The 19,847-nt window shown below is 35.0% G+C and overlaps 1 pseudogene; it reads right to left on the reverse strand.

Annotated features, from left to right (window-relative positions):
• Positions 1-5,528: 5,528 nt before the first annotated feature.
• Positions 5,529-19,460, reverse strand: LOC138326473 (complement C1q-like protein 4; annotated as a pseudogene).
• Between the last annotated feature and the right edge of the window lie 387 nt (positions 19,461-19,847).

Consider the following 19,847-nt stretch of genomic DNA (forward strand, 5'->3'; position numbering starts at 1 on the left):
GCCATAGGTACATCATGAGACAAACTCAGAATATCTTGCCTATACCTCGGTGGGACAACTATTTGATTGACAACCTTCCAGTCTTCTTCGGGAGACACATCAGGGGGGCGCCACTTGCGCATCAACACACCTGACCTACGGAAGTAACAAACCGGGACTTTCTACGCCTCTTCCTCACTCAAAGCCCGATAACACAGTAAGGAGATTTCAGGATCTTTTTCCTGTTCTACTATAAGCTCCTCTCTTGACAAAGATGTTTTTTCTCATCATGTCAGCCAAAGAAGTACCTTTGTTAGGAACAACTCTATCACTATCAAAGTCTGCAGGATTGCTCAAAAGATCACACTTGCCCCCGACATCCTCTATATCATGAGCCAAGAAAGTGTCACCTAACCCTGGACTATAATGATCCTCAACTACTGCAACATCAGAAACCTTCTTACTCATTGAACAAGTTACAGCACAAGAAGGGAAAATACCAGGAAATTCCTGTTGAATAGTGTCAGCATCACCTGTTTTATCAGGAATACTGGACACTAAGGGATCTACCCTAACTTTCTCTCCAGCCAAGTCATTGCCTAAAATGGGAGCGACACGCCCTCTATGGGAAGTTCCGGTCTAAACACCAATGGTTACAGGCCCAGTTACTAAGTCTGACTTTAAATAAACACAATGGAGAGGCACATTAACAAAACCTAACTCTACACCTTGAAGCAAAACACTACTACCAGATGAGGTCTCCTCAGACAACGGCACTACACCATCTAATATTAAAGAATGAGAAGCCCCAGTATCTCTCAAAATCTTCACAGGTTTCAAGTTGGTGATATCACTAGTAAGTGAAACATAACCTTCAGAAATGAAGGGAGAGTACTTCCCCAAGACACTATCAGACTCTGCGCTCTTAATCTCAACAGACACCATAGAATCTTCCACAATATCACTAAGTTTCTGACTAGGCTTTGACATAGCTAACACAGAAGGAACTGACTGTTTACGCCTTTGCTCCTTACGCTGGAGAGAATAACATTCAGACATAACATGTCCTACTTTCTTGCAGTAATTACAAACAGGACCAGAAGGAGACCCCACACCTGCCCTATGATCTGTTTTAGAATCAGACTTTGTCTTATCACCTAATTTAAGTTTGTCGTTAGAAGGGCCACTAAAGGTTGGGTTCCTAGGCTGACCAAATTTACTAGTACCTGTGGTACTGTTTTTGTCTTGAGAACTGTTTTTAGCAAATGAGCCTTTGTGGGTGAGAGCGTAATCATCAGCCATTGTGGCTGCTTCGCTAAGTGTTTCACCTTTTCTCTCATCTAAGTGAGGTTTTATGTTTGTGTGGATACAACGTTTAAACTCCTCTATCAACAATAAATGCCTCAATTTACCAAAATCGTTATCAATTTCTTTAGAATCACACCACCTATTAAATATTTTTTCTTTTTCTCTGGCAAATTCTACATGAGTTTGTTCATCTCTCTTTCTCGAGTTTCAAAATTTCTGGCGGTAAGCCTCAGGAACTAACTCATAAGCTTTCAAAATAGCTTTCTTAACTACTTGGTAATTTGAAATGTCATCTACAGACAAAGAAGAATAATTGTCTCTAGCTTTACCAATCAAGACACTCTGAAGAAGCATTGTAAGCTTATCTTCAGGCCATTTCATACTGTCAGCTATTTTCTCAAAATGCAGAAAATACTTGTCAACTTCTTTCTCTTGAAAAGTAGGAACTAACCTAATGTTTCTACTGACATCAAAACCTCTGTTTCCTTGTAAACCCCTAAAAGTTGGATTACTTGAACTGTCTTGAGAAGCTAGCTCTAATTCTTTAATTTTAAATTCTGTTTCAGCTTGAGTTTTATGCTTCTCTAGCTCTAACATCTGATCTCTCTCTTTTTCTTTTAATTCTCTCTCAATTTCTTTTTCTCTTAACTCTTTTTCTATTTCTCTTTCTCCCATTTCTTTCTCTATTCGTTTCATTTTCATTTCATGTTCAAGTTCCATTTGTCTAATTTGGATTTCTGAAGTGACTGTTTCCTCTATATTATCTAATGCACTAGAGTCAAATTTGCCATTGTCAATAAAATATCTTATAATTACATTCCGAATTTCAGCTTTCCTCAAAGTAGTTTTGATAGTTAGGCCTAAATGTTTGCCCAATAACAGTAAATCCTTCTTACTAACTTGCAAAAGAACATCCAGGGATGGCGCTTTAACTTTTGTTTGTTTGATTAATTAACGTCCTATTAACAGCTATGGTCATGTAAGGACGGCCTCCCATGTATGCGGTGTGTTGCGTATATGTTGTGCGAGGTGCGTGTTTTGGGAGACTGCGGTATATTCGTGTTGTATCTTCTTGTATAGTGGAACTGTTGCCCTTTTTACAGTGCTATATCACTGAAGCATGCCACCGAAGACACCAAGCAACACACCCCAACCGGTCACATTATACTGACAACGAGCAAACCAGTCGTCCCACTCCCATTATGCTGAGCGCTAAGCAGGAGCAGAAACTACCACTTTTACAGACTTTGGTGTGTCTCGGCCAGGGGACAGAACCCAGAACCTTCCTTACAGGGGCGAGCGCCTTTTACGATCATACAATAGGGGCAGCAGGTACAATTCTTACGCCCTACCTGCAGGGCCAAACTGTTCTACCTGCATAGAAGTCATGTCTATCTAGCTGTTGGTTTCAAATGTAAACTCCAAGTTTGTACACAAATTTTGAAAATTTCTTAATTAATTTTTCAAAGTTAGATTTCACAAATAAAATATTGATCCCGGACAAGAGCCCCCAATTCTGTTATGACCCAGAATAGCAGAAACGAGAAACCAGCAGCTAAGTTCAAAACACAATTTAATTATATATACAATATTATATAGAGATGGTTTACAATATCTAAAGTAATTGGTGGTGGTACAAGAGTAATACGATGATTTAAAGTGTTACTTATCTGTATGCGAATGTCCTGGAATAATCCTTGATCCTTCCAGGTTTCAAATTAACAATAATCACAAATCCACGAGGAAAATGAATGTCCGCAGATGATTTGTAAAGTTCCAGGCAATATGAATAAATCCGCACAAAGTGTTGTAATAATCCAGAGATAAAGTCACAATAGCTCTCCCAATAGAATCTTATATGGCGCTGTACAATTCTTGATATGTCTAATTACAGGTCTCATTACAGTTCTGATTAGCCTTGGGCAGCTGGTGTATATATAGCTAAACCCTAATTCAGGAATATTGGAGAACCTTCTACTTCTAGAAATATCTAACTGAAAACATTAAACAAATAAACACTTTCTGGAAATATATCAATCTAGATCCCTACTTATAATCAACATGTTTACAAACAAGAATGTTTATACGTGATATTATTCTAGAAAGTTCTATAGCCTAAATTAATAGTACGACCTTTATTGGATGTATTGATAATAAAGCTATAGGAGTTATCTCCCTTATATAATAACTACATTTTATTTAGTGTCATACATAACAATTGATACTATCTTCAAATGTTTTTTTAAAACTAAACTTGCTACAAAATTATAAGATTGTAACTGTCTTCAAAAAGCAGAATTTACAATGCGTGCTTATTTAGTGTCACACTTATTTCAAAATATAAAAAATCCAGAAAAATAATAAAACAATTATAGCATTTTGACTCGGTAAATACATGGTTATATCGACCACAGAAAAAATATCGACCTCGGACTACGTCCTCGGTCAATATTTTTTCTATGGTCGATATAACCATGTATCGACCTCATCAAAATGCTTTATTTGTATAATATATACAACTTTGTTTTGATAGGAGCTGCCAGGGTTTGGACGCCCAGGGTTAACTCCCCGAACAATATTGTCCTCATACAGGAGGGTTCTCGCACAGCATTCACAAATATAAATATAATTTTGACCTATTATTTTTCTAGTGATTCCAATGTTATTGAAGCATTATATCTGGAAAGGATCAATGGTCTGAGCAATTTTGATTGAAAGGACATATATTTTGAAATGTTAAAAAAAGGTTTTTCAGAAAATTACATGTGCATTTGATATACTGACTCTCTTCTTCATAACGTCTCCTTTGACTCGCTTTTGGCCTTGAGTTGAGCGCTAGCCCCTTGCGAGGTAGGCTCTGGATTATGTCCCCTAGCCGAGACACACCAAAGTCTATAAAAGTAATAGTTTGTACTGGTACGTACGGTGTCAGTATAATGTGAGCGGTTGGTTGGTTGGTTTATTATATTAACGTCCTATTAACAATCAGGGTCATGTCAAGACGGCCTCCCATGTATGTGGTGTCTTGCGTGTGTGAAGTGCGAGGTGCGTGTTTTGGAGACTGTGGTACATTGGTGTTGTGTCTTCATGTAAAATGGAACTCTTGCCCTTTTTATAGTGCTATATCACTGAACCATGCCGCACTACATACACGCTACACGTCGCAAACATTATACATGAGAGGTTGTCCTGATGTTACTCTAGTTAATAGGACGTTAATTTATCAAACAACCAAACAAATGGTTTAGACCTTAAGTCACATAAATGATCAATAATTTCATAATCTCTACTGCATAGACTATAAGAAGTTTCGAGAAATCACAAAATAACTGTGTGGTAAGGTTGCACAATTTTGTTTCTAAAATTTTAAACCTATCTACTGTGCAGGTAGGGCGAGAGAATCGTACCTGCTGCCCCAATGGCATGATCACAAAAGGCAGATTCTGTTGCTGCTTAGCGCCTAAAATAAAGTGAGTGGAACCACAGTTTACGACGCGCGCAAAAAAAACAAAAAAAAAAAAAAAAAAATACTGAAAGTTTGTTTACTTTGCCCTGTATCCCATTTCCAGAAAATGGGGTAATTAATTTTGAAATGCTCTGAACACCACAAAAAATCATCCGATCTAAATATTTTTAGCTTACATTGAAGACAATTCCTTACTGGTCACTATGATATATGATATGATGGGATTATGGGCGAATTTTATTTCATATCGAAAGTTGAATTACGAGGATTCGTGTAAAAATCTTTAGTCGGAAAAGTACACGCTACATTCCCAGGTCACGATTCCCTAATGAGCACAGACCGAATAAAATCGACATCTATTCAACGAAGGCATCCCTGAAGTGCAGATCCTCAATATAAACTCACTTACTTATAAAAATTGCACATAAGTATCTCTTAGCGATCCCCACGCTCCATTTATTGTCATGCAGAACAGATGAGATCACCGATCTCGGCCATTTTTTTCTGTCGTCTCTGATTTGATACAAGCTCTCTGATTGACTCCTAGGAGCGAGTGGACCAATCAGATAGCTTATAACAAATCGGAGACGACAGAAATAAAAATTCGCCCATAATCCCATCATATCATATACCATAGTGACCAGTACGGAATTGTCTTCAATGTAAGCTAAAATTTTTTAGATCGGATGATTTTTGTGGTGTTCAGAGCATTTTAAAATTAATTACCCCATTTTCTGGAAATGGGATACAGGGCTAAGTAAACAACCTTTCAGTATTTTTAGTTTTTTTTTTTGTTTTTTTTTTTTTTTTTTTGCGCGCGCGTCGTAAACCTGTGGTGGAACGATTGATTTGCCACTTGTCAGAATAATGTGACAGAGTGGACATCAGCAAGATTACACTATAAAAAGGGCAAGAGTAGACATAACACGAGTATATCGCATCCTCCCACATCTTGTTGACTAATCGGTCCCAAAATGCAATATGCATAACTAGGAGAGCATATAAAATTAAAGAAATAGCGCAAACAAGGATTTTAAACGGACGGACGTAAGGCGATTTGAATAGCCCATCATCTGATGTGGTGGACTAAATTTCCAAGAAACTAATAACTGTTCTTCATTATATCGCTTGTTTCGTTAATACATATATGATGTAAAATATGTTTAACTCCATGAATTATATTATTGAAGGAAAATCGAAATATACATAATCTTCAATTCGCTCTGTGTGGAGTGATAAGAAATCCGGAGAAGGTACTGTATCCACCACCGTAGATCATCGGCGAATTTGTAGCGATATTTCGTACCCAGACCATATCTCCAACATCTAACGATAATACTATAGTTCTGGTGCTTTCATCGTTTACTGCGTAAGTAAACAGGATGCCCACATTGTTTCCGTTTTTAACAATAGACAGGTGATATTGATGATCAATAACACTATTAAGAAGTACTGTGGAAGTGAAACAGTATAGTCCGGCGACCGGTGCTGTGAATTGTCCTTGACGTGGGTCATATCCGTTACCGACATTAGTTATTACGTGGTCAAACTCAATAGTTTGATGCTGTCCAAGATGTAGCGGGTCTGGAGACACGAGTGTAGACTCCGACAGTGGTATGGTTATCTGAAATATAGGTTAACCATATAATTTAAGTTAATATCGATGAGTTCATCATTCCTACTGCACAGATCATAAAATTTTGTTTCGTGAAATGTTGTCAAAATACACAATTTTTGTGTCGCCTGCAACGCAAGGGCGATACTTAGGTATCACTATGTCGGTGTCGGCGTCCGGGAAACGGTTTCCGTGCAAGAACTTAATTATTTATTGTCCGATTTCAACCAAATTTGGTATACTGCTTTATATCAATGAGATCTCAGATGAGTTCAATAATGGTCGAAATCCGCCAATATTTGCAAGAGAAATGGGACTTTAAAATCGTCAAAACAGATAAATCCATGGTTTCCGCTCAATAACATTAGTATTTATTGTACGATTTCAACCAAATTTGGTACATTACTTTATATCAATGAGATCTTAGATGGGTTCGATACTGGTCAAAATCCATCAATATTTGCAAGAGTCACGGGATTTGATAAATTCACTTAATTATAAACAATATTTTCAACTGTAAATAACTATTTTTTGTGATGCTGTGCAGGCGACACATCCATTTCCGTGGAATTCTTGTGTTTCTTAAAATTTTAAACGATATGTTGGGCGTAAGAATTGTACCTATGCTGTCCGTATTGTATGATAGTGAATGGTTCTGTCCTCTAGCCGAGATACACCCTAATCTATAACCGCTCAGCATAAAGAGTGAGCGGAACGACTGATTGGCCTGTTATGATAAAATGTGAAAGGGTACACTCCAGTGAGACAGCATAAAAATGGGCAAGAGGATATACCGCAGCCTCCCAAAGTATGCAGACATTAACTCGCTCTAACACACTACACACATGGGTCATTAAATGTAATAAACCGAGCTAAATCGATTTACCTTAATTAAATATTTTTGTTGTTATTACATTAAGTATCATCAAATAATCAGATTTTTTTTATTTTCAAACATTTTACACAGTATATATGGGCACCAACACACAAACACTTGCATACGTACTCATTCACAATACTTAAAACATCAAGTTGTACGTTATGTTACATCATATATAAAACATTACATAGCATGCCATGGTGTTACCCTGCATAATATGCATGTATGTGTACTAACATGACAAAATACACATACATGCATGCAAACATACATACGTGCATGCATGCATAGGTACATGCATACAAATATACTCTAACAACACATATGTACACAAGAATACACATATACATACGCACATATGTACCTTCATACATGCATACATACACTCCTGCATGATGCATACATAATACAAAACATATGTGTACATACATATGCATAAGCATCATGGCAATGGCATTACATAACACACAAATACTTAGCATAACAGAACATATATAGCACCATAACATATATACATTTACACATATAGATATATCCATAAAAAACATATGTTAGCAAACCATAACGCACATATATGCATGCTCTCACTCTCTCTCTCTCTCTCTCTCTCTCTCTCTCTCTCTCACACACACACACACACTCACATACATACAGACAGATATACTAAATAAGAAAGATAAGAAGAAAGAAGAGGGAGGAGGAGGTACCGTTACACATACACGTATATTACAGTTTAAATATATTATACTAAATAAATATAAAAATAAAAATGTTCTGAAGAATCGTTGTACTGATCAGCTATATAAACCCCTACAAAAGATAAAAAAGAAAATTAAAGTAAGTTAGCAGTAGTAAAAGGTCCAATAAAGGGTTCCATTTCTTATTATCCGGTATCGAGTTCCGTGCCCGACTAATGTCGATATTAGAGCTGAAAATGCGTTGTTTCTTGATATTGTTCCGCTTCTTTTGTTGACTTTAAATTCGTAAAATGAACTTAACCGCGAAGGGCGTCAGAACGCTTGTTTTCAACGGGAATAAACACCGTAGTGATAAAGACCTTCCAAGTAAGCCAAAAGTGAATATTTGCATCAGGGAAATAGGGACACAAAAAGTCGATTTTCTCCAAACGTAAGTAAGTTACACTACATTAATTTTGTTTGAACACACTTAAAAAATCGTTCTGATTTCAGAACAATTGGAATTATGAAGAGATCTCTTACAGTAATTTTAATATTATTATTATATATAATGTAAGTTAATTATTATTATTTTACATGATGAATAATTTGCGTGACCCTGTGCTTGGGCTGAGGTGACCAATATTTCATTTCACGGTCCCGGAATAGTAGTTGAGATGGGTTGTTTTTATCTTGTACACACGTTCCTTCCACATATTCATAATTCTAAATATAACTATCGAAGACAGATATATCTGGATCAAATCATCGATGAAATGTTACATAATACATATATCTGTAAGACCACGATCGGGAGCATTGTAGGTAGCGATAGGCCTAGGACGTCTACATGCAGGCGGCATATGGAATTTTCAAATTATTATTTGCCTAGATGAAATAAAGGATTTGTTTTAATGTCCAGGAGACAGGAGTCATCTCGTCTTTCCGTGTCGTCACCAAAATTAAACTAACAGGCCTATTCAATGATACGTCCTTGGCCTACTGTAAGATACTGACCGTGTATCCGATGTAAATCCTCAGATATATAATTATTTATATTAATACCTACATGTACATGTAGCCCTCACCAGATTTTGTAAATAGTTTGAATAGGCATGTTTGAATGATATATTAAAAAGGAAAAAAACCGAAAAAAATTGCCACCGGTGATGAGAATCGAAAGATCAGAAGATATACATAACCGTTAACACTAAGCCAGATTTCTGTTTTTTATGTACAGGGATTTTTTATTATAAAAAGCCGATAGCATTGTTATTTTAATCACCTATCTTTAATAGCAAATATTTGATGATGTATGATTTAGTATTTCCTAATAGGAAAAAAAACTTTTGTAAATGTAATGTGCATGTAGCTGTTGTTTCACCATGAAAAAAAGTGAAAAAAATGATAATAACACAGTGATCACAAATACCTGGTATACGATTTGTTATTTTATTGATTTTTTTTGCCGAAATACTCGAACGTCGGTGAAGACACCCCTGAGAGGAATGAGTTTGATTTCGCCGAGACCAATTTGCTCGTGTTACTTTAAGTTGGTACGGAGAAAACGACAGTATATTTTTATAACGTTACCATGGAATATCAAATTTAAGTTATATGCAGTGAGAATTTGTACAATACCATCTTTTTTAGATTACATCTTTCGATCGAGCCTACTGCTTAAAATTCTTGCATGAAAAATCACGATAACTGCAGGTAGGCCTATACAGTCGATGTCTGGAGCAGATCCGATTTGATGCATTCAACTCAAATATAAAAAAATGCTATTGCCGAAACTTTTTGGACTAAAGATAGTTCATGTGAATGTTTAAGTCTTCATAGATCGCTTCTTTTTTAATGAATAAGAGAAAAAAAACAAGAAAAAATCGCGATAGCTGCTCGCAACCCAGTACCGCGGTTTCATCGGTTTTCGACGGCGAAGGACAAAATAGATTTTTTACACCCAATGTCAAACATATTCAATTCAAATCATTAATTATATGTTTCAGAAGCATGTTAATGATGTTTTTGTGCAATATTTCATGAATCTCATCTACTAAACGAAACATTGTATCCACAAACGCCGTAAGATTTACTAAAATGTGCATAGTACCTAGTGTAGCCTAGGCCTACTGTTTCTTTTTCTTTTTGTCAAAGTGACGTCGACGTTTAAATAATGAAATGTTTCAAGATAAGCTTACACTATTATTTTAAACTATGTTATGCTGAATATGTGTGCAAATTGCCATAATACCACAAATGAATGCTAATTCCTTCAAAACGCCAGCTAGCAAGGTCGAATCACCCGGGCTCAGAGGATTAAAAAGTGAAGTCATTGGAATGTTCGGGATCAAATCGTCAAATTTAGAAATGGTAATCAGAACAAAGAAATTAAACATTTATTTACTCACATCGCAATATTTTCCTATCGCAACTGTTACAGGAAATTCTTATTACCTGGTATCGAGTTCTATGCCTGATTAATCTCGATATTAGTGCTGAAAATATTTGGTTTATTGATATTGTTCCGCTACTTTTGTTGAGTTTGAATTCGCAAATTCGAAGGGCGTCAGAACGGTTGTTTTCAACCGGAATCAACACCGTAATGATAAAGACCTTCCAAGTGAATTTTTGCATCGGGGGAACAGGGACATAAAAAGTTGATTTTCTCAAAAAGTAAGAAAAATAAAATACATCAATTTTGCTGGAACACTAGAATAATTATTCTTATTTCGGAACAGCTGGAATTATGAAGATACCTCTAACAGTATTTCTATAATTATTATTATATATAATGTAAGTTAATTATTCTTCTACACTTTTTTGTGTCCAAAAGATCTTCAAAATGGTAAGAGGTATGCCAATGGCCTTATTGTTATATTGTATGGCATGAGTTGAAGGGGTGACCGCAACATTTTTAAGTAGGTCAAAAATCCAAGATGGCCGCCATGACGTCATACCTAAAAAGTTTAAAACAGCCGCAACTCAAAACCGTTTAAGATACAGCAAATATTTTTGATGTTTTATTTAGATCGTATAAAAGGCTAACTTTTATTCAATTACAGCAATTAGGTCAAAGGTCAAATAAAAAAGTTCGCTATGGGGTCAAAGCTCACGAATTACTTTTTTGATTTTGTGAATTTTCTTTTTACATATCGATGCAGAATGTCATTCTGATGAATTTGGTGTCTTTCAGTTTTCGGTAGCACTTCCGGTTAAAGCTGTATGCCATTTTGTAGAACACTCCTTTGATCTTTGCTAAATTCCCGCCAAAATGTTTAACATTATATATTGTCGAACTGAATGACTAATACAGTCTGCAATTGCTGTAGAAAAGACCCCTCCAATGTTCTCTAACGTTTGATATGATCTTCATAAAAAACCAAAATGGCCGCTATGACGTCATATCTTCAAATTTAAAAATGCTTATAACTCACTAACAGTTCTTTTCAAAGATTTCATCCAATAATATTTTTTGCAGATAATCTTAAAGATGCTCCACCGCCGACAGAGCATAAATGATATTCATCACTTGAACAATAATTGGTGTTTAATCGTGTATATGTATGTCTAATTAACACAAAAAATAACACAAAATAATTCATTTTGACTTTGGTGCATGCATAATCAGTACATCATTCCATATAGGATATAGAGTCAAGGAATTTTTTCGGGATGCAATAAATTATTTTTTGTATCTTTAACTTGAAATAGAATTAGAAGCTCAAACTTTCCAATGGTGGTTATGGTGTAAAATAAGTAACTTTTGTAACTAAAGAAAAATTCTAAATCGTCTACTCCTGTTTTTGATACTGAAGAAAACCCATTTGTCAGCGGTGGAGCATCTTTAAGCGTAAACTTTTTCTCTACATGTTATTACAAAAAATGACAACTTCCGGTTTTTGGTAAGGGTCAAATGTTAAAGGTCCTGTTTTTAACAATAAACTTGAAAACTTTTCTCCTGAAGTTTTGTAAGGTCTAGGATCTTCATATTTCATATATAAGATGTCCAGGGGACGGGCTATGAAGTCAGACACTAGGAATGACCTTAACCCATATTCAAGTTCACAGGGGTCAAATACACATATCATAAATAAATTGTTTAAATGGTCATAACTAACTTATCGTTGGTTTTACAGTTTCCATGCAATTATGTTATTTGAAGATAATCTACAAGACGGTATTGTAAACTAAATATAGCGAAAAGCCCACCAAATTAACTGTGACAATTTCTAGTTGTCTCCGTTTCTGTATTACATAAAGTACACATAGGACTAGGATTTATTCCTATCTTATGAAGGAAGGTATAAGAAACTAATATATAATGAATAATTGAAACCATATCAATTTGGAATGTTTTGTTACCTTAAATGGAAGAGTATATATTTTAACCACATTTTCTGTATCAAAGTTAAAGCTCAAATTCCATTTTCTAGCACTTGTTGGAGTTGTTGATGGAGTAATGATAAACCTATAGAAGTCTTTCACACCCATTTTGCTTTAAAAGAAAATTTCTAATAATTGTGGTATAAAAGGGTATGAAAGTTTCTCTGGTTTTATTTCGAGATTTCTTAAATAGCGCTTTATTGACAATATTAGTCCATGGTATTGTAGAAAATTAGTATCAATTCCAAATTTTTGTATTCATTCGTCAAAAGAAAAAAAAAGTAAAATTGTCAGAATTTTTCATCAAATCATTTAAAATTAAAATACCTGACCTAAACCAGTTGGGGAAAAAACAAATTTATTATCAACTTTAATATCATTGTTGCACCACAGAGCAGTTTTGAGGATATACTCTTGTCTATTTAGCCTAATATCTTCAGAATAGTTTAATTTATCCCATGCTTTAAAGATATCTTTCCAAAATTGATTACGACATCTGGATATACACAATTTTACATAATCCTTCCAACATTTATATATCTTATTTAAATCTAGAGTTGACTTGAGGATCAGATACCATTTGCCTAATGACGAGAATAATCTTCTAATCCATCCTAACTTTAATGAATGAATGAAAGCATAGAAGTCAATCATCTTAAGCCCACCATCTGCATAATTTTGAATCATAACATTTGATTTGATCTTATGGCATTTACCATTCGACAAAAAATCAAATAAAGAATTTATTGTAGCTAAATATTTTTCTGGTGGGTTTGGTAAGGTTATGAATAGATTATTAAGTTGCGAGATCAATGAATATTTAATAACATTGATTTTCCCAATTGGAGTCAAGCTCCGCCTCTTCCAAGCAGTAAGAAGTGATTTGAGTTTTACAATTTTTTTGTCAAAATTCATTTTTGGTATCTGATCTAAATCAACTGAAAATTCAACCCAAAAAATGTAAATCTGTTTTCCCCCTACTGTAAATCCAAATCTGGACTATATGTTACATCATTGTATTTGTAGCTCCCTAATCATATAACTTGACTGTTTTACTAATATTAATATTTATATTAAAAATCGGAGTTATTGGATCTCCTTGACGACAACCTCGTTCAATACTGATACGTTCCGATAAATTCCCCCCTTGATTTATTGAAGCATATACATTATTGTTAAATAATCTTAACCACTTTCTAATTTCTGGTCCAAAGTTAAATTTTTCAAAAACTTTATCAATTAATCTCCATGAAACGGAGTCAAAAAGCCTTTTCGAAATCTACTAACATCAACATACCTGAAATATTAAAATCTTCAACATATTGCATTACATCATACACGGTACGGATATTTTCACCTATATACCTACCGGATAAAAAGCAAGTCTGATCTTCATTGATAATTTTACTTAAAACTGTTTTGATTCTTTGTGAAATTACCCCTGAAGCAATATTATATGTGATATTTAACAGTGTAATTGGCTTCCAGTTTTTTAAGAAGTAGCGTGGCTTATCTCCCTTGGGAAAACACACAATAATTCCATGTCTTTGGGTAATTGAACATTGACCTACTAAAAAACTATGATTCAAAGAGCGCACAACAAAACTTCCTAAATTTTTCCTAAAAACTTTTTTTTAAAAATCTGAAGTGAAAACATCTTACCCTGGACTCTTATTATTTTTCATACCTCTTAGAACTTTTCCCGCTTCCTCAAAAGTTATCTTACACTCTAAGCTGTCTGACTCAATATTACTTAATTTTGGAATATTACAATTTTCTAATTGTACTTCTAAGTCAATGTTATCAGTCTCACTAAACTTATAAAGGTTTTCATAAAATGATCTTACTTCAGACAGGACTTCCTTTTGTTTAGTTATAATATTTCCATTATCTTTTTGTATTTTAGGTATGATCTTAGAAGTGAAATTTCTGTTTTCTAAATTTAAGAAATATGATGTTGGTTTCTCCCCCTCCTCAATCCATTTTGCCCTTGATCTAATTAGACTGCCCTTAACTTTTTTAACACGTACAGCTTCCAAATCCTTTCTTAATCTATCTAATTGTTCATGGTCAGGATCAGTTTCCGCCTCTAATAATTCTATTGAAGTCTTAAGATTATTCTTAAGTAGAATAGCTAGTTTTTTCCTAAAAGATGAATATGATATAGATCTCTTTCCATAAGTAATGTTTCCAGAAATAATTGATCATTTATTAAAAACTGTATATCACTGTTAGAAATATTTTCAAGAGGATTAAAATTATACACAGGTAAACAGTACTGCAGCTTGACCTCCTCAATACAAGTTTTAATCATTTCCAGATTCAAATAATAATGGGTTGTTAAATTTTCAAGGTCTCTTCCCTTTTTTAAATTCATTCAAAGTCAAAGATAATGTTAGTCAGATTATTATTTCACCTTGTAAAATACTGCACTAACCAAATGTGACCGGGTGATGTGTACTTGTTTGGTGTAGTCGTTGGCATTCTTCAGTGAGATAGCATTATCAAAAGGGCACGAGTTTCGGCAATGTGAAGTTAGCAACGGATTCAGGATTCGAACAAGCAATCCGGTGCCAGCACCTTAATCATTATTCAATGAACAATGAACAAATAAATAACAATTTCACCGGATTCGTATTCAAAATTGAAAACCGAATAATGAATAAGATGCTGGCACCGGTTTCGTTATTCAAAATTAAAAACCGAATAACGAATACGGTGATGGCACCGGATTCATTATCGAAAGTGAATACTGATAATGATTACTGTTAACAAGTCTTGAAATGATGTTTATGTAAGTTTGCTAAAAAAGTGCTGGTACTGGATTCGTTCAACGATGAAAACCGAATAACAATAACGAATACGATGCTGGCACTGGATTCGTTATTCAAACTGAATAACGAAAAACGATCTAAGGAGAAGTCTTTCGGTTTTCAAGTCTTGAAACGATATCTATTTAAGTTTTACTGAATAACGGATAAGGTGCTGGCACCGGTTTAGTTATTCAACATTGAAAACCGAATAACGAATAGAGTGCTGGCACCGGATTCTTTATTAAAATGAAGAACGAAAAATGATCTAAGGAGGTTTTTTCAAGTCTTGAACAATTTACCGAGGTATTCAGTTTTTCAGGTTGTGAAATTTATGTTTTGATCTGTTTTTTAGCCCACCACCATCAGATGGTGGGCTTTTCGAATCGCCTTTCGTCCGTGGTCCGTCCGTCCTTCCGTCCGTCCGTTAACAATTCTTGTTATCGCTATATCTCAGAAAGTACTGAAGGAATCATTCACAAATTTCATATGTAGGTTCCCCTAAGGCCCTAGTTGTGCATATTGTATTTTGGAGCCGATCGGACAACAGGCACCAATCTTTGATTTTGATAATTAAAGTTTCTTATCGCTATTTCTCATGACCATAGCTGTTAATAGGACATTAATTAATCAATCAAACAAACAAACAAACAAAATCGCTATTTCTCAGAAAGTTTGTCAAAGAAGGATGCTTTAATTGCAATTTCTGAATGCCGTTCAGATAACTATAACTGTGACAGGCCGAATCTTCGTTGCACTTCTTTGATCTTATTTTAACTAATTTTGCGTTAGCTCCGCCTCAATGATTTTGATATTCGAAACATTAATGCTTAATTTTCTTTATAATATAATTTCAAACACAAGTGTTATACGTATGTAATGTGTTCTTCACTAATTTATTTTTCGGCTTCCTGACTAAAATGAAAATATTGTTTCAATAATCACTCACTATAAACTTTCCATGATTCAATTTTATTGCAAACGTTACAAAACTATTTACACTCACCTACATTTGCTACCCTCCTTGATATTGATGGTTGTCTGTTAATGATTTCTAGAAAACAGTAAATAAAAAGTATTTGAAACAAAAAGTGTTTTAAGGTTTGTTTCAAGTTTACCAAATGCTATGAAAATACAGTTTCGTTGATTTGTTCTCTGTTAATGATATCAAGAAAACAGGTAATAAAAAAGTATTTGAAACAAAAAGTGTTTCAAAATTTGTTTCGAGTTTAACAAATGCTATGCAAATACAGTTTCATTGATTTATTGCTGGATACATTTTTGACATATCAAGAACATTTTTTCTGTATCAACTTTATCAGTTAAATCTTTTTGAAATACATTGGAATCCTTGTTATCCATCAGTTAATTCACCGCAAAACAAAACTCAGATACTTACTTTGATCGTCTTCTTGACGTAAAGGTGAACCTGACCTCATCACGTCATCGTTGCCTATGACATCGTCACTCGCATTATCGGGAGTGTCAGACATATCCACGTGTTTTTCATATACCTATGCTCGCTTTTCTAGAATTTCGTACCTAGCTTTCATAGCTCCATTGATGGTTTTAAGTTCCTAAGTTTGTTAAAGGGTGAACTCCAGTGAGATAGCATAAAAAGGACAAGAGAATAAACAACAGCCTCCCAATGTATGCAGACATCCACTCGCTCCATTACACTACACACATAGGAGACCGTCCTTAGATTATATGACTGTTAATAGGTCATTAAATCTATCTAACAGAGCTGATTTTAAAATCGATATACCCTAATTAGATATCTTAGTTGTAAGGATGTTAAGTATCATCAAAATATCAGATTATTATTTCACCTAGTAAAATAATGCACTAACCAAATATGACCGGGTGATGTGTACTTGTTTGGTGTCTTCGGCGGCATGCTTCAGTGAGATAGCACTATTTAAAGGACACGAGTTTCGGCAATGTCGGCCCTGCAGGTAGGGCGTTAGAATTGTACCTGCTGCCCCTATTGCATGATTGTAAAAGGCGACTAAATTTAGGATCTTATCTTTTCTTTTCTTCCTAACTGACTTTCCGAATGCCTCCCTTGGCACCGCCTCACTTTTGGCCTTGAGTTGAGCGTTCGCCCCTGTGAGGAAGGCTCTGGGTTCTGTCCCCTGGCCGAGACACACCAAAGTCTATAAAAGTGGTAGTTTCTGCTCCTGCTTAACGCTCAGCACACAGGGAGTGGGACGACTGGTTCGCCCGTTATCAGTATAATGTGACCGGGTGGAGTGTGTTGCTTGATGTCTTCGGCGGCATGCTTCAGTGATATAGCACTATAAAAAGGGCAACAGTTCCACTATACAAGAAGACACAACATAAATATACCGCATTCTCCCAAAACACGCGACTCGCACAACATACACGTAACACACCGCATGCATGGGAGGCCGTCCTTACATGACCAAAGCTGTTAATAGGACGTTAATTAATCAAACAAACAAACAAACAAAATTCGGCAATGTGAAGTTAGAACCGGATTCGGGATTCGGGATTCGAACAAACAATCCGATGCCAGCACCTTAATCGTTTTTCAAAAATGAACAAATTAATAACAATTTCACTGGATACGTTATTCAAAATCGAAAACCGAATAACGAATAAGATGCTTGCACCGGTTTCGTTATTCAAAATTTTAAAAACCAAATAACGAATACGCTGCTGGCACCAGATTCATTATCCAAAATGAATAATGATAAACGATCTAAGGTGGTGTTTCACTGTTAACAAGTCTAGAAATAACGAATAAAGTACTGGGACTGGATTCGTTATTCAACAATGAAAACCGAATAACAATAACGAAAACGATGCTGGCACCGGATTCGTTATTCAAACTCAATAACGAAAAACGATCTAAGGAGTAGTCTTTCGGTTTTCAAGTCTTGAAATGATATCTATGTAAGTTTTACTGAATAACGGATAAGGTGCTGGTACCGGACTCGTTATTCAAAGGAAGAACGAAAAATGATATAAGGAGTTTTTTACGGTTTTCAAGTCTTGAAAAATTTACCGAGGTATTCAGTTTTTTTTCAGGTTGTGAAATTATGTTTTGATCTTTTTTTAGCCCACCATCATCAGATCAACATTGACACTCACCTACATTTGCTACCCTTCGTTATGTTGATGGTTCTCTGTTTAAAATCTCTAGAAAACAGTAAATAAAGAGTATTTGAAGCAAAAAGTGTTTCAAGGTTTGTTTCGGGTTTACCTATAAAAATACCGTTTCATTAATTTACAAAAATATTGCTGATGACAATTTTTATCATAACAAATTATTCCGTATTCAACTTTATCGGTTACATTTTATTGAAATACATTGAAATAAAAGTAATACATTGGAATCCTTGTTGTCTTTCATCAGTTAATTCACCAAAAACAAAACTCAGATACGTACTTTGATCGTTGTCTTGACGTAAAGGTGTACCTGATGTCACGTCGTCCTCGTCAACTACATCGTTACTCGACTTATCGGGGGCATCAGACATATCCACGTGTTTTTGACATTCCGACGATCGCTTTTCTAGAATTACTAACCTAGCTTCCATAGCTCCATTGATGGTTTTCAGTTCCACAGTTTGGTCTATGAGATGTTGGTTTTCTCTTTCCAGTAAATCTATTGATAAAGACAATGCGTAATGTATCATTTATGTTTACACATAAAGAAAAACTTTCCCACGTCAAGCAAAATCTTCAAACGCAAATATTTCTCCCTTGGGTAGTTTTAAACATGTGAATTGATGAATCACCCAAAGACATTCACAAAAATGATTTCATAATTGACGTTAACGTGCATTAAAGTAAATGAACCTTGCCATTTATTTATGATAGAAAAGCTTTCAGTTTGAGCTATGCGTATGGTGACATGTCCATTTTAGGTAAAGGTATGCTTACAGTCGATTAGGTAAAATAGAAAAAGAGCAAGGTGACATTTGCTCAAGATACTATTACGTAACGTTCTTTTGTGAAAAATTGGATTGTTAGGCAGCATAAAAAAACAAATGATTGTCACATACTGAACTCTCCTTACTTTCTTTTTTATCTGAAAGGTCTTCATATTATTCCTTGTATAAATAGGCAAGCACAATTTCTAGATTACAAACTATCCACCCCCTCCCCTCTCCAAAAAAAATACAACTTCAACAACAATACCTATCCGTCGTCCATACTTCTGTAACATCTCTGACTGTAACTTAACCATCTCCTTTATCTCGTCTAGCTTTTTGTCGTCTGTAGTATCAGACCGCGTCCCATGTAACGTCACAATCGAAAGACAAAATACAAAAAGCGAAACACAAGACATCTTGTTGGCTCCCATTCGATGTGCCAAATGAACTATTTAGGATATGACCTATGTCCTTATCTCTCCGTACCTTGACTGAAGTCTGTGAAATGTAGGTAATGTACGTGTTTGGTCAACATATATAAAATATACATTATTGTCAGTATGAAAACATATTTTGTATTGTTTAAAAAAACCAGAAATTCATTGTGACGTCAGACAGAAACAATAAATGACGTCAGGAAAATCGACGTGACGTAAGGATTAAGAGCACGGCAGGACAAAATGGAACACATTTTGACGTGAAATTCTTTATTATGTAGGTATTTTGAGTTATGTGATAAAAAGTATCTTAAATTTGTGTTCATTTCATATGAGATTTTATGAAACTCGTCTCGACGTTTTCATTTTTGCTCGCCGAGA

Source organism: Argopecten irradians, chromosome 6 (genome assembly GCF_041381155.1).
Source record: "Argopecten irradians isolate NY chromosome 6, Ai_NY, whole genome shotgun sequence".
NCBI classification, from domain to species: Eukaryota; Metazoa; Mollusca; class Bivalvia; order Pectinida; family Pectinidae; genus Argopecten; species Argopecten irradians.